The sequence below is a fragment of the Eulemur rufifrons genome, chromosome 17, assembly GCF_041146395.1.
Source record: "Eulemur rufifrons isolate Redbay chromosome 17, OSU_ERuf_1, whole genome shotgun sequence".
Taxonomy (NCBI): domain Eukaryota; kingdom Metazoa; phylum Chordata; class Mammalia; order Primates; family Lemuridae; genus Eulemur; species Eulemur rufifrons.
The window spans coordinates 10725307-10739435 of record NC_090999.1 but is presented as its reverse complement, the minus strand read 5'-3'; the positions used below and the strand labels follow the sequence as shown (position 1 = coordinate 10739435).

Below are 14129 nucleotides of genomic sequence, written 5' to 3'. Positions count from 1 at the left end.
CTCACCTTCCCAGGAGGGCATTAACCTATTCATGAGGAATCCACCCATGATCCAAATACATCCCACTCAGCCCTACCTCCTAACACTTCCACACTGGGGATCAAAATTTAACATGAGTTTTGGTGGGAATAAACCACATCCAAGCCATAGCAATAACTAAGGATTTAAAGTAAATTTATAGATGATACATGAATCATCAAAGTGCTTCCATGTCTACTGTTGGCAATTTAGACACAATTAGAAGTCTAAATTGGAAAAAGTAAGTACTCTCTTTGCGCACACTCGCTCCCCTTCCACTTTGTGCCAAGAGTTGAAGCATCCTAAGGCCCTCACCAGACACAGCTTTCATTCAGTCTTGGACATTTGTGCCACCAGAGTCATGAGCCAAATAAATCTCTCATTTTTTTATAAATTACCCAGTCTCGGGTATTCTGTGATAGCAACACTAAATGGACTAAGGCAGTTATAGAAGGCAAGAGTCAACATTTCAAGCTGCTTTTGTACTGAACGGTTGAAGGGTTAGTTTGCAGGTCATCATAACTGTGTCCTTAACATACTGCACCAGACAGACTTAGTATTTGAAATTAATACTTAAGTTAATCATGATATCAGGTCTAAAGTTTATGTAATTGGAAAAAGTAAGTACCTTCAAAATATATGTTGATAGAAACTTATAAAAAATGATTAACGTGACATTCTCAGCAGTTTTGTCTGACAATTATGAAACAAAGATTAAGAATAAATCTTAGAAATCAAGGTTCATAGCCCATCCCTGCCACTGACTAATTTTATTTGACCTAGGGCCACACTGATCCTTTCTGGGTTTCCCTGTTTCACCTGCCAAATGAAAACACACATGCCTTCTTCTCAAGAGAAGTATGACAATAAAACAAAGTTGAATGCAGTAACACTTATGAAAGGACTAGTCAAAGCCTGAAATAATAAGGGTCCCCAAAATGTTTGCTGAATTTGTTAGGTAGTAAAATAAGCTTTCTGGGAATTCACCTTGAGTTAAAAGCATCATCTTTCCTTTCCTGGGTGATTCATGTCCATTTTGTTTGAAGAGTATACTCAAGAAGAAATAGAAAGAAGATAATATAAGGAAGACAAAAAGAATTAAAAACAAAGCCAGATGCCTGGGAATTTTCAAAATAACTCTATTTAGAATTAATCTAATTTGAGCGCTGAAGACATGTGAACCCATGACTGTATAAATAAACCGGTGATTTTAGATTCCATGGAAAGAATAGCACCACCAATTCTTTATAAATCAACTAAATTTCACATGCCTCCAATGAAACACCTAAAATGACCTTCTTTCAAGGAGTTAATTAAGCAGGCAATTTCACAAAACGATATTAAGTGAATCTATTAAAAGGCTATTATAAAATCATGAGCTGATTTAAAGGTAGTGTTTCCATTTCCAGGTAACAAGCTGGTCTATTCAAGCAGGGTAAGAACCTTTTACCTTTGAAACACATTTTTTCCTCCTACTGGAAGTAATGATTTTGGGCCAAATGATTGGGTTCAGCAACCTCTCTGAAACCTTCTGAATAGCCCTGTAGCCAGCTCAAAGTATATAGGCTAGAAATCAGGCATATAAAAGAGAATTAAATAGTTTCATGTACAAAAGGAAACAGCTTTTTTAAAGGTTATATTTTTTCTTCTAATTTGACCATCTCTCACTAAACCAATACTGCATCAAACTCCCACTTGACCAGGACAAAAAACCACATATTATATGATTCCATTTGCATTAAATGTCCATGATAGTCAAATCTACAGGGAAAGACAGTAGGTTAGTGACTGCTTTGAGCTGAGGGTAGAATCAGTGGAGGATAGGGAGTGATTACTAAAGGGTACAAGGTTTTTGTGAGGGGTAATGAAAACATTCTAAATTTGATTATGTTGATTACAGTATAACTGTGAATATATTAAAAATCATAGAATTATATACTTTCAATAAGTGAATTGCATGGTATGAGTTTCATCAACAAAGCTGTTAAATATAACTTACAAAAAAACAAACAAAAACTTCTGCTTGGCAATTTATTAGGTGTGTAATCATAAGCAAATCTTTTCATTTCTCTGTGTCACAGGTATTTCTTTGTAAAATGAGTATACTAGATCAGAAAATTGGCAAGACCCTTTAGAGCTCTGAAAATCTTATGATTACATGGTTGTCTGGCTTGATAACCAATATTTAGGAACCAGCTCTCACATCCATAAATCGTGCTGTCAATGAGTTCAATATCTGGATTTGAGTATGTTTAAAGGTCAGTTGGATGAAGCTGACTCTTCATCAGCCAATTAAATTTGACCTTGAACTAACAGCTTCACTTTCCCTTAGCTCCAGAGAAGGCTGAGCCACATCTCTGTACCTTTTGCTTCTACAAAAGAAGCCAAAGCTCAGCTTACTATTTCTAGGAAGCTCCTTCATGATCTAACCCAATCCAACTAATGCTGCTAAGGGTTGGCTGCTGTGTCTTCTCCTGCAATCACAGGCTGGACATGACTTTCATAGATGAAGGTCAAAGGCCATTCTTTCCAGTACAGGAGACAATACCCCATGGATGAGAAAAACTGAAAAAGTCAAAGAGAAAGAATAGCAATACAACTGGAAAGAATTAAGCTGTGTCTTACAATGTTGGAATGCAGATTATGTTGGGAAAAATGGAAATTTTCCAGCCTTCTACACTTGAACCCAAATCCCCTACAGTGTCAGGAAATCAGAAACTTAAACTGTCACAAGAAATCTAACGAGCTATAAAGAAAGTCTATACCACTTATCAAGGAGAAAGCCCTGCTGGCTGCCAATTCCTTACAAGGGGTGTGGCTTTAGAGTCACAAAATTAAGATACATTAAACTTTTGCATGAGACTTTGGAATAGAACTCTCCCAGTGGGTCAAAAATGCCATTCTCCGGTGAATTAAAACCAAATTGTATCACCATCTTGTGCCCACTGTGCCTAGAGGAACAGCCTCGTGACCCAGAGGAGATTAGCCAGAACAATGGATGGACAGAAAGGTCATAAATCTTTAGCAAAGAAACAGACTTGCTGGAGGGGATAAATGCGATGTCTTTACCGTTAGGGTTGGGTGCTAGAACACATAAAATCTGAGCCGAGCTGTGGTAAGAGACTATCCAGGAAAAGCTAAGAGAAAAAGTAATGTTTGGGCAACCTGCAAGTTTATAATTTCTCATGACTTCCAAAACTTCATGTATACTATGATGAGTCAGTTCTAATTGGGCAGGACGTGCTGGACTGGGAACACTAGCCCAGGGACTCGCTTTGATCACACTCGGGCCAGTTCTGGCCCCACAGCTGGAGCATCTGAGGAGAAGCTTTGGGGCCGGCAGCCCTGAGCTCTGCACTGGCCAAGCCTCCCGCTCCAAGCAGATCTGCTGGCCACTGGTCACAATCTTCCCCCAGAGTTGTGAAATAGCATTTTCAAACAATAGTTTATGCTGACTTACAGAGATACGTCTGAAGATCACGCAGATGCAGCAGCTCTCGCAACACTCTTTTTATGTGCACAATTCAATGTTTTTTAGTAAATTTACTGAGTTGTGCAACTATCATCACTCTCCAACTTCAGAACATTGTCATCTTCCCAATAAGATTCCTTATGTCCATTTACAATTAATTCCCATTCCCACCCCAAGCCCAGGTTATGTGCAGGTGATGTGAATACCCTTTCTTTCTCTTTATCCTCATGTCCTCACTTTATTTACCAGTGTCCATTGCATGGGGTGGTTACCTATGTGTTTCCTAGTAAAGGACAATGCCTGTGCAGTTAGCTACCATGTAAAGGTCAGACACAGATGCACACACATGCACACACACCACCAACTAGGGAACCAGTGTGGTACCCTCTCCATTCATCCCATCAGGGAGGAGCCCAACACTACTGCAAAATGCTTCCAACCCAGCCATTACAGGGATGGCCACAATTTTCAAGGGCTGCAGGAAAACTGAACGTTATCCTTCACAATATGTATCATTTTTAGAAATCAATATCACTCAGGCTTTTATGCTGAGGATCCCGCCTGTGCTCCTTGAAGGTGACATTGATGAATTCAGAGGGGAAAAACCTGAGAAGGTCAGGGAACTGAAGGAAATAACCATAATCAAACAAATTCTGGAAAGCCAATGACACCATTCATCCAATGTTTTCTTAACATCAAAGGTTAAGTGTAGTTCTAAAAAACAGTAGGAAGAGAATCAGAGACACATTTTTAAATTGGCTCCTCTGTAGGCTGCTAAGAAGTCAGTGTTTGCCTTCTGTTTCTTTGTTAGCGTGTGGTATCCAGCGGTTACCAAGGTGTTTTCTAGCAGGAAGAAACTCACGTGCCATAGGGTAAATCTGCCCCGTGGAAGCCAGAGAACGTGCCGCCCTAAGCGCTCATCCTGAGAGGTGGACCAAAACTCTGTGTCCTATACGTGGAGAAAATTAGCACTGGATACTCTGGCTCCATCCTGAAAAACCAGCCTGATGAGATGAGACCAATTATCCCTGCAAACATCCCTGAAATGCATTTTAATGTAACTGATTTATTTTTTTAACATTTTAAATTTTCACTGATTAAAAAAAAAACTGTAGCAAAATGGATTCATTCACCCAAATCACAAAACTTAACACTTTCTTTTAAATTATTCAGTTTTGCAAGGAAACGCACAGCATCTTTCATAGGGACAAGGTTCTTGCACTTAAGAGCTGGAAAGAAATTCCATTCTAATTGAGCCCAGTTGGTAAAAATCCTGTTTCATATGAGCATCACATTTTCCTATTCTTCTTCCCTGATTCTACCCTCAGAATGACAGAAAATACCTTGTGACAAAATATATAAAACACTGGTTGGGCCTGCACTTCCTCATAAGGGAAAGGCAAAAGAAAATGAAAACTTAAAGTCTCTATAGAGTTTTTTTGAAGCATAAAAAGCAGACATTTTTAAATCCATGAAGTGCCACAGTCCCTTCCCCCAAGTCTTACAACACAGCACATGGAGTTTTGCATTTTCTATTTTTGAAAAGGAGAAAATAAGAGAACTTAAAACACAGAGAGATTATTTAACATGCTCTTAAATTTCTATTTTCATGATCACTCAAATTAGACAAATTATGGTGACAGGAGTGACTGTGAAATAATGGTGGAAAGAAGTGATAATCTTGAGAAACAGAGATTTCTGACTAGAGAGGATCACACTGAATTAAACTGAAGTGATTTCCACTCTGGCTCCTAAGAATGGAAGCCTTGAAAGCAAATGTCTAGAATCAATTAACCGTGTTTGCCCATTACCTTAACTGCATTTCAACATTGATCTAATGCCCATGTTTGAATTAACAGGCAGAAAAGTCAAAGTGGATTACTTCACAGCACTGAGGAGAATACTCCAACTGCCTGCCTTACAATGTTGCTGATAATACAGAAAATGATGCTAAGGCTTTAAACACAGGAGAACAGAATCCACTTTAAAAGCTATTTATACATTGGTCTGGAGAGATTTAACCCAGAGAACATAATTTATGCTACTTGAAACACACCAAGTCAAAAAATATCCAAAAAGAAGATATCTACCAGCAGAACCAAACCATCATCATTAACATATAAATTGCAATACAGACCAAGACCAATCAAAGAACCTCGATGGCCAACATCAGCCCATGAGTTTGCTTCCTAGCATTAGGAGCAGCAGAAAGAAAGTCTCAGAAACGAAAACTGGAAATGTGCTTCCACAACATCCTGCATACTTTAGGGACGTAGGATCTATACAATGTCATCGAAATCAGCTGAGAGCTCAGAGTCTGTCATTACAAATGGCATTGATGTTTATGCTGGACCTTAATACAACAATTAGTTCAAAAGGAACTCATCTTGAAAAAGAAGTTGCTTAATTGTGGTTTAACATTAAAATAGAAGGAGCCAACTCTATCACTGGGTCAACTTTCCACCAAATAACTACCATAGAAACAATGATTCCACACTCAAGTAATAACTCAAAAGCTTCTCCACTATTGGGAAGCTGTTGAATTCCAACATGTATTACCACATATAGTCAAATTTTCATCAAGAATATAAATGTCACCAATCTTTGTCCTGATAGGGAGGACTTTTCATTTATTCTTCAAATAACCAAAGAAACTCTCCTTTTCCTATGTCAAATATTGGAGATCAAATTAAAGTTCTACAAATGACATGACTATGACATTCCAACTGTCAAATTCCTGAATTCCAGGTATACCTATTTTGAAAGTTTTTGCAGGAATAGTCAACTGCAACACAAGGATTTTATAATCATTGTTTTCCATACTGAAAGACAAGGTATGTAATATCATAAAGGTTTCTTTTAAGTCAACCTACTCTATTTTCACAAAATAACAGCATTTGCTTTAGAATTGAGACACAATCCAGTCAAATCAACTTTCACACACAGTAACTGCAGTGCAACAAAAAAGAAACGAGGGAGACCCCTTGCCTCCTCATGTTTAAGCATCTCATATGTTCCCACTCAGTAGTATAGAACTAACACCCCCACATTTTATTTGTCTTCCAAAAATAGCCAGCCCTGTGCAGAGAAGGTGAGAGATAATGAAGACCAGATGCCTACCTTCACTGGTAGCCACATTCTTCTGGGCTTTGGTCGGCGTATGATCTGTACTTGAACTCACGTCGGATGAGATGCTTGAGCTGCCTTTGCCTGGAGAAAACAGGAATGAGCCACTTTTGAGTTTTGTAATTTCAGAACTGGACCTTGCCTTCCACTCAGTCCCATACCAAGCCATATCTCTTGTTTCCAAGAAAGGAGCTACAATACAAAGAATGGAGTTTATTAAGTTTTTTTGCCTTATGCATTAAATATCTTTTGGGAAATATCTGATCCATGTTATAGGAGAACTAAAGCCCTGCTTTAATATGGCTTGACTATAAACTCAGACAAGATTATAAAACATAGTCAAATATGATAATGTAATCTCATTTTGGCATGCACGTGAATCCAAAAGTACATGTGGGGAACACATCTCCTGTATTAATTTTTTATTTGCAACTATAAATTATGCATTTCTCAGTAAAGCAAATAAGCAAATATAAGAATGAGGACTAATCATAGAAGCAAGAGTCTACTGGCTCCAAATAGCTACATCACCTTAAGGAAAACAAATGCCCTGTTTCAATAGGTCTGTCTTCAAAAACAAAACAAACCAAAAAACCCTGCATTTTTCTAATGCAGTGATTCTCAACCGGGAATGATTTCTCTGTCCAAGGGGACACTTGGCAATGTCTGGTATCATTTTTGGTTGTCACAACTGAGACAGAGGGTGATACTGGCATCTAGTAGGTAGAGGCCAAGCTGTTGCTAAATATTTTAGAATGCATAGAACAGCCCCCACAAGAAAGAATTATCCAACCCAAACATCAATAGTATGAAAGTTGAGAATCCCTGGTCTAAATAAACTTAGCTCAGGGCTGAGTTTCTACTCTTCTAACCTTTCATATAATCATATATGTTCACATTGCTAAACATTCTCCTAGGAGTTGATTTAATTAATCAACAGGGAGATTATTATGGATGGGCCTGACCTAATTGGGTGAGTATTTTAAAAGAGAGCCTAAAGGAGAGAGACACTTCCTGCTGGCCTTGAAGGAGCAGGCCACATGAGTTCTACAGCTGCAAGGAGATGAGTTCTGCCAGCAACCAGGTAAGCATGGAAGAGGACCCCGAGCATCACAAATGAGCCCAGCCCTGGCCAATGCCTTAATTGCAGTGTTGTGAGATCCTGAATAAAATATCCACCTAATGCATGTTAAAATTCTGACCCAAGAAAACTATGAGAAAATAAATGTATCTTATGTTAAGCTGCTAAATTTGTGGTAATTTTGTGAGCAGCAATAGAAAACTATGGCTAACAACCAACTAATTATATCACAGATGAATTCTTTCCTTCACTCTGCAAGTTATGATCAAAACTCTTACATGCAGCTGAGAAACACTGTTTTCCAATAGTCTTTTCTGCCCAATGGTATATACAATGGAATGAATGTTCATGTCCCCCCAAAATTCATATGTTGAAATCCTAACCCCCAAGGTGATGGTATTGGAGGTGGGGCCTCTGGGAGGTGATTAGGTCATGAAGGTTGAGCCCTCATGAATGGGTTTAGCGCCCTTAAGAAAAAAAACTCACTCAGAGAGCTCCCTGACCCACTGCCACCATGTGAGGATGGCCATTTATGAACCAGGAAGTGGGCCTCACCAGAAACTAAACCTGCAGGCACCCTGCTCTTGGACTTCCCAGCCTCTGAGAAATAAATTTCTATTGTATACAAGTTACCCAATCTAAGGTATTGTGTCATAGCAGCCCAAATGGAAAAATACAGCACAGGACCCCAGTTGGATGGCATAAGCTTATAGTCTAAATTCATACAGGGTAGAAAAGGAAAAACGGGCTTAAAGAGCTTCAGAGCTTTGTTTGCTATGTTGAAAGATGTTAAAAGTCATGGAACAGGCCAAGCTCATGGGTAATATCATCTGAACAGGGAAGACAAATGGTTGCCATCTCCTCTCACGATTGCACATTGCTCACTGTGACTTAAAGCTCTAACACAAAGCTGTCATTCCCATGGTCCCTGCCCATTTCACATCCTCCACCCTCAGAGTTAGCCAAGACAGTGCAGTAACTCTCCATTAGCTTGTGCCCAGCTGGCCTTTGTGGTCTGTCAGTGGTTGCCATCTACCTGCCAAGGTTTACCTTTGGGGGTGGATTGACATGGTGGACCAGGTACCTAGTTAAAAGTATATCTCCATCTGCTCTCTGATCTCAGTCTACCACTCTCTTGCTTTTTGATCTTGACCTTCTCCCCTAGAGGCTTGGTATCTACATCCAGTAGGGGAGGTGGTTGGATTAAGTGATTCCTAGCAGCTCAAACAGTCTACAATTCTGTAAGTCCATTACTTTACTTCTGCAACCTAAGTAATGCAAACATTCCCTTTAATAGGACAAAAAACATTATTGTGCAACACCAATATATAGACTTAAATTATTTTTATTACACTGTTTCTTAGTGATGCACAAATGGAAAACTAGAAATAAATTCCATATGCTTTAGCTCTTATTCAACAATAAAACCTAAACAAAATAACAAATTAAATGCAAAAAACAATAAAACCCATAAAATTCAAATTAACGGCATTAACTTAACATGATAGTTGATGTTATTGTGCTGAGATTAAATTGGCTTTCAAAACTTAAATACAGTACAGACTATTGAGTTTTAGCATGCCCATGTCACTCCAGGCCAGATGACAAGTCAACCTGCCCATCAATTTCCTCTGTTCAAACTCAGGGAGCCCTTCCCTCCTACAAGAGGACATTCAGGTGGCCTTTCTGGGTCTGATTGTATCATTTACATTTTAAGTCTGCTCTTTTGCTTCTTATCAGCCCAAACCATTGAAAGATGACGGGAGAAACTTGGATAATGAAAACCTCCTGGCAGGACTCTGTTATAAAGGGGAACTAGTATATAGTATTCACTATTTTTTAAGATTACCATCAAAATGAAAGCACAAAATAAAACAGATTTCAGAAAAAATTCTCAGACATGCCTGAGAACATGTGTGTAGACCCCTCAGAAGGCCACAAACTGTAATTTAAGAAATGCTAGTCTATGAAGAATAAGGTTGAGGAAACAAATAATATCATTAATATTATTTATAATAGTAGCTAGCATTGAGTGCACATGTTGTGTTTTGTACTCTATTACTTTACCAATAGTTGTTTCCTCTTATTAAATAGTCATCATGCCCTATGACAGTATTTCTCAATCTTTTTTTCATTATCATATCCCCCAAGGAAAGTTTAAAGATTGTTTTCTTCCTAGTTACACAATGAAATTGTGACACAGCAAATATGCTATATATCTGTTATGTGCTGCTGTGTGTATATCTATGCTTTATATTAATAAATTGGTTCTTGGGCCTAAGATATTTCAGCTCCCAAGAACCAATTTTTGTCCCCCTGGAGGCAATATCACACACCCCCTGCTGAAAATGTGTGTCCTTTGATAAGTAAAATATTTTAAAATGCCTGAGCATTTAATGAATAAAGTTACTATAGCCTTGTAGTATGGCTTGAAATCTAGTAAATTGATGCCTCACAATTTGTTCTTTTTGTTTAACATTGCTTTGGCTACATGAGGTCTTCTCTTGTTACATATAAAGCATAGAAGACTATACTTTCAGGGATCATTTCTATAGCTCAGTACTCATATCATTATTATAATCAAGTTAATCTCCTTTACTTAAAGTCAACTGATTGTAGATGTTAACCACATTACAATACACCTTCACAGCAACATCTGGATTAGTGTTGGACTAAATAACTGGTTACTATAGCCTGGCCAAGTTGATAGGTAATATGAACCATCACAGTGACAGACTCACCAGAGTTTAAATTCCACAGCTACCACTCCCAAGCAATGTGCCCAGGAGAACACTGCTCACAGTCTATAAGCTGCCCTGTCTTTATCCATGCAGTGGAGATAAGCACAAACAAACAAAACACAACTACCTATTACCGCTACTAAAAATGGGGAGAATTGTACCCACCCTGCAGGGTTTGAGGGAGGTTACTACGAGATATAAATGAGCTATGGCAGGGGAAGCATTCAACTGTTTCCAGCACCTATAAGAACCCACCCCGTGAGTTAGTAATATTGACCCATTTATCACAGTTCAATTTGTTTCAGAAATCAAGAAATGGAATTTTAAATAATTATTATTTTACTTTTATATTGCACATAAGTTAAATTATACATACCCTATATACCCAGGAAAAAATCCTTCAAGTACAAGCAAAGTTAAAAATTCTTCTAGATCAAGTAGACCTGCCATTTGACCCAGCAATCCCATTACTGGGCATATACCCAAAGGAAAAAAGGTCATTCTGTAACAAAGACACATGTACCCAAATGTTTATAGCAGCACAATTCACAATCGCAAAGATGTGGAAACAACCCAAATGCCCATCAATACATGATTGGATTAGTAAGCTGTGGTATATGTATACCATGGAATATTACTCAGCTATAAGGAATAATGAAGATACATCTTTATGGTTCTCCTGGAGAGAGTTGGAACCCATTATATTAAGTGAAGTATCCCAAGAATGGAAAAACAAGCATCACATGTACTCACCAAAAAATTGGTTTCCCTGAACATCACCTAAATACACATCTAGGAACGACACCAATCGGATATCAGACTGAGGTGGGGGGTGGGGGAGGGGATAGGGGTATGCCTACACAATGAGTGCATTGCGCACCGTTTGGGGAGTGGTAACACTTGAAGGTGCTGACTCGGGAAAGGGGGGGTGGGGGGGGAGGGATATATACCTACATGATGGGTGCAACGCGCACTACCTGGGGAACGGACACGCCTGGAGCTCTGACTTGGGGGGAAAGGCGGTACATGGGCAACGTATGTAACCTGCAATTCTGTATCCCCATAACAATAAGATGAAATAAAAAAAAAAAAATTCTGCTCTGTGTCCTAACTGCTTTACCTACATGAAAGTTTACATTTATTTGACGAACAGCTAAAACTCCCATTAGGGGATATTAGCACATCGGAACTGAGCGTATTGGATTTGGTGAAGTAAAATGTTGTGCTTTAATTTCCTCCCAAGTGGTCTGAAGGCCCAAATGAGGAAAATTGGACAAACAATTAGATAACAAATACAAATAAACATCAAAGCAAAGGAAAATCAATGCACTGAGGTTGGTAAATGTTATCTACGATAGGTTAATATATACACAGAAGTCTAAATGACACTACAGAGAGATCAGTTGGTGGATCAATCACTTTGGTCAGTCGGGACACACTATTAACTTCTATTAACCCAGGAAGGCTAGCAGAAGAATGTGCTGGTCTTTTATTCCAATCAAGCATTCCCTTGGGCTGCCTGTTAGAGTATGCCAGGTTTTCCTAATGTTTGAAAATAAAGGGAATGTTCATTCAATGGGGATACTATTAGGGATTTTAAGTTTCTTTTAATTTAAAAATTCCCATATGTAAAATGCAAAATTAAGTTTCATCTTTCTTCTCATTCCTCGTGCCAGGCTCATTTTGCAAACGCAGCTACTAAAAACAAGACAGAATTTCCATTGTGATTTATTACAACAGAAGCCAAGTGAAGGTTGCAATAGAATCAATGGGGCCCTGTGATTTCTATTATAATATTCTTAAGAGTCGAAGAAATCCCTCGCAAAACTGATTCACAGTATCAACTCCAAATCAGACGCACTGCATTTGTCACATGGGTTGCGGCCACAGACTTCTCCCATGAAATCCACACGCGAGTACATGGACCCACATGGAGGCCTCGGCACCTTATTTCCTGCTTCTCTCCGCTACCCTGATTTCAAGCTGCTGCTGGTGCATCCTGAGAGCCTGATTTAATATTAAATGTCCATGCCAAATGAAAGAGAATATTTTCTTAGAATTAGATTACGGGACCAAAGGGTCATATTTGTGTGTTGAATTTACTGTTGTTTTCCTGACTGTCATCTCAAGATAGTCTCTTATCTTCTTTGATCCATGGTTTAAATGTCTGCACCTACAGAATAATAATATCAGTTATCTCCAAGATTGATCTGGCTTAATCTCTGGCCCAGGAGCATATCAGTTTTTGGAAGAAAACTGAATACGTATTGTAAAAGTGTGTTAGCTCTTTCAAGCCAAAGGAAAGCAATGAAATAGATGCTTCAAAGGTTGGAAGCATTGAAGCAGGGTGAAAGGAGGAGGAATAGAATCCTAAGCAAAAAACATCAGGTGGTGTCCTTTGTTTTTGCTTCTGGTATTCTTTTTTCTACCCTGCAAAGATTAAAAAGCAGGACTAAGGAAGAAAAGAGCACAAAAGGAAATGAAATAGAAGAGAAACTATTAGAGTCACGCTTTTCTTTTTTCCTTTCAAGTCATTGAATGTCCTAACTGGTACTTTCTTTACTCTGGTTTCCCAAACTACCTAACAAGTGACCTCAGGGCCACTGAGCAAGATACCCACGTCTGTAACGGAGCAATCCAGAGAGTAGCAGCAAATGCGATGAGTTAACTGAGCACCTTCATCACGCCAAGGCACAGAGCTGGCCCTGGGACAAGGTCTCTTCCCCTAAGAAACTGCCATTCTAATGGATTCTATGACCAGCCTAAGAAAGCTAGGACGCATTTCAACATTTGCCTCATTGTCAAGTGACAAATTGAAGTCGCCATTCAAAAGTAAGACCTGGTTTGGGTTGCTGGGTTTTTTGTTTATTTGTTTTTTGATTTTTAAAAATTATAGTAAAATATACATAACATAAAATTTGCCATTTTAGCCATTGCAAGTGTATAAGTCAGTAGCATTAATTACGTTCATAATGTGTGCAACCATCACCACAATCTCCTTCCAGAATGTTTTCATCACCCCAAACAGAAATTCTCTGTAACCATTAAAGCTGTAACTCCCCTCTCCTCCCTCCCCCAGCCCCTGCTGACCTCTAGCCTGCTTTCGGTCTCTATGAATTTGCCTATTCTAGATCTCTCATATACGTGGAATCATACAATATTTGTCCTTTTGTGTCTGACTTATTTCATTTAGCATGAGGTCTTCAAGGTGCACCCACGGTATTTCATAGATCAGTCCTTCGTTCCTTTTTGTGTCTCAACAGGGCTCCACTGCGTGCTTACACCACGTTTTGTTTATTCATTCCTCTGTTGATGGACACCGGGTGCTTCCGCCTTTTGGCTATTGTGAATAATGCTGCAAGGACAGGGTGCTGGCTTTTGACCACTCGTGGTTTTTGACTTTCGAACTTCTAGTGTTGTTGTTTCCAGCCGAAATCGGATCCTGAGTGCTGTGGCTAGAGCAGACGAACACAGCCCACACAGTTGTTCCAGAAGAGAAATGCGACAGGCCCCCTGCTGAGTCAGCAACCCCTCCAGGGCCTTTTCAACCCTGCTGCAGCTGCTGGGTGGGCAGAGAGCTGGGGCTTCAGGGGAGCAGAACATGAAGAAATGACTCCACAGAATATTGTGTTACCTCTGGGCAGAGCTGTACGGCCAGTGCTGCCAGCCACAGTAAATCCGGAACAGCACG

The 14129-nt window shown here is 39.2% G+C and overlaps 1 protein-coding gene across 1 annotated transcript in view; it reads right to left on the bottom strand.

The window, feature by feature from the left end:
- The window catches only part of FBXL7 (F-box and leucine rich repeat protein 7), a 367989-nt gene that overhangs the window by 246832 nt on the left and 107028 nt on the right, over positions 1-14129 (bottom strand). Inside the window, exon 2 of the mRNA XM_069492640.1 lies at positions 6611-6700. The gene's annotated coding sequence lies outside the window, so the exon portion shown is untranslated. The remainder of the gene's footprint in view (positions 1-6610; positions 6701-14129) is intronic.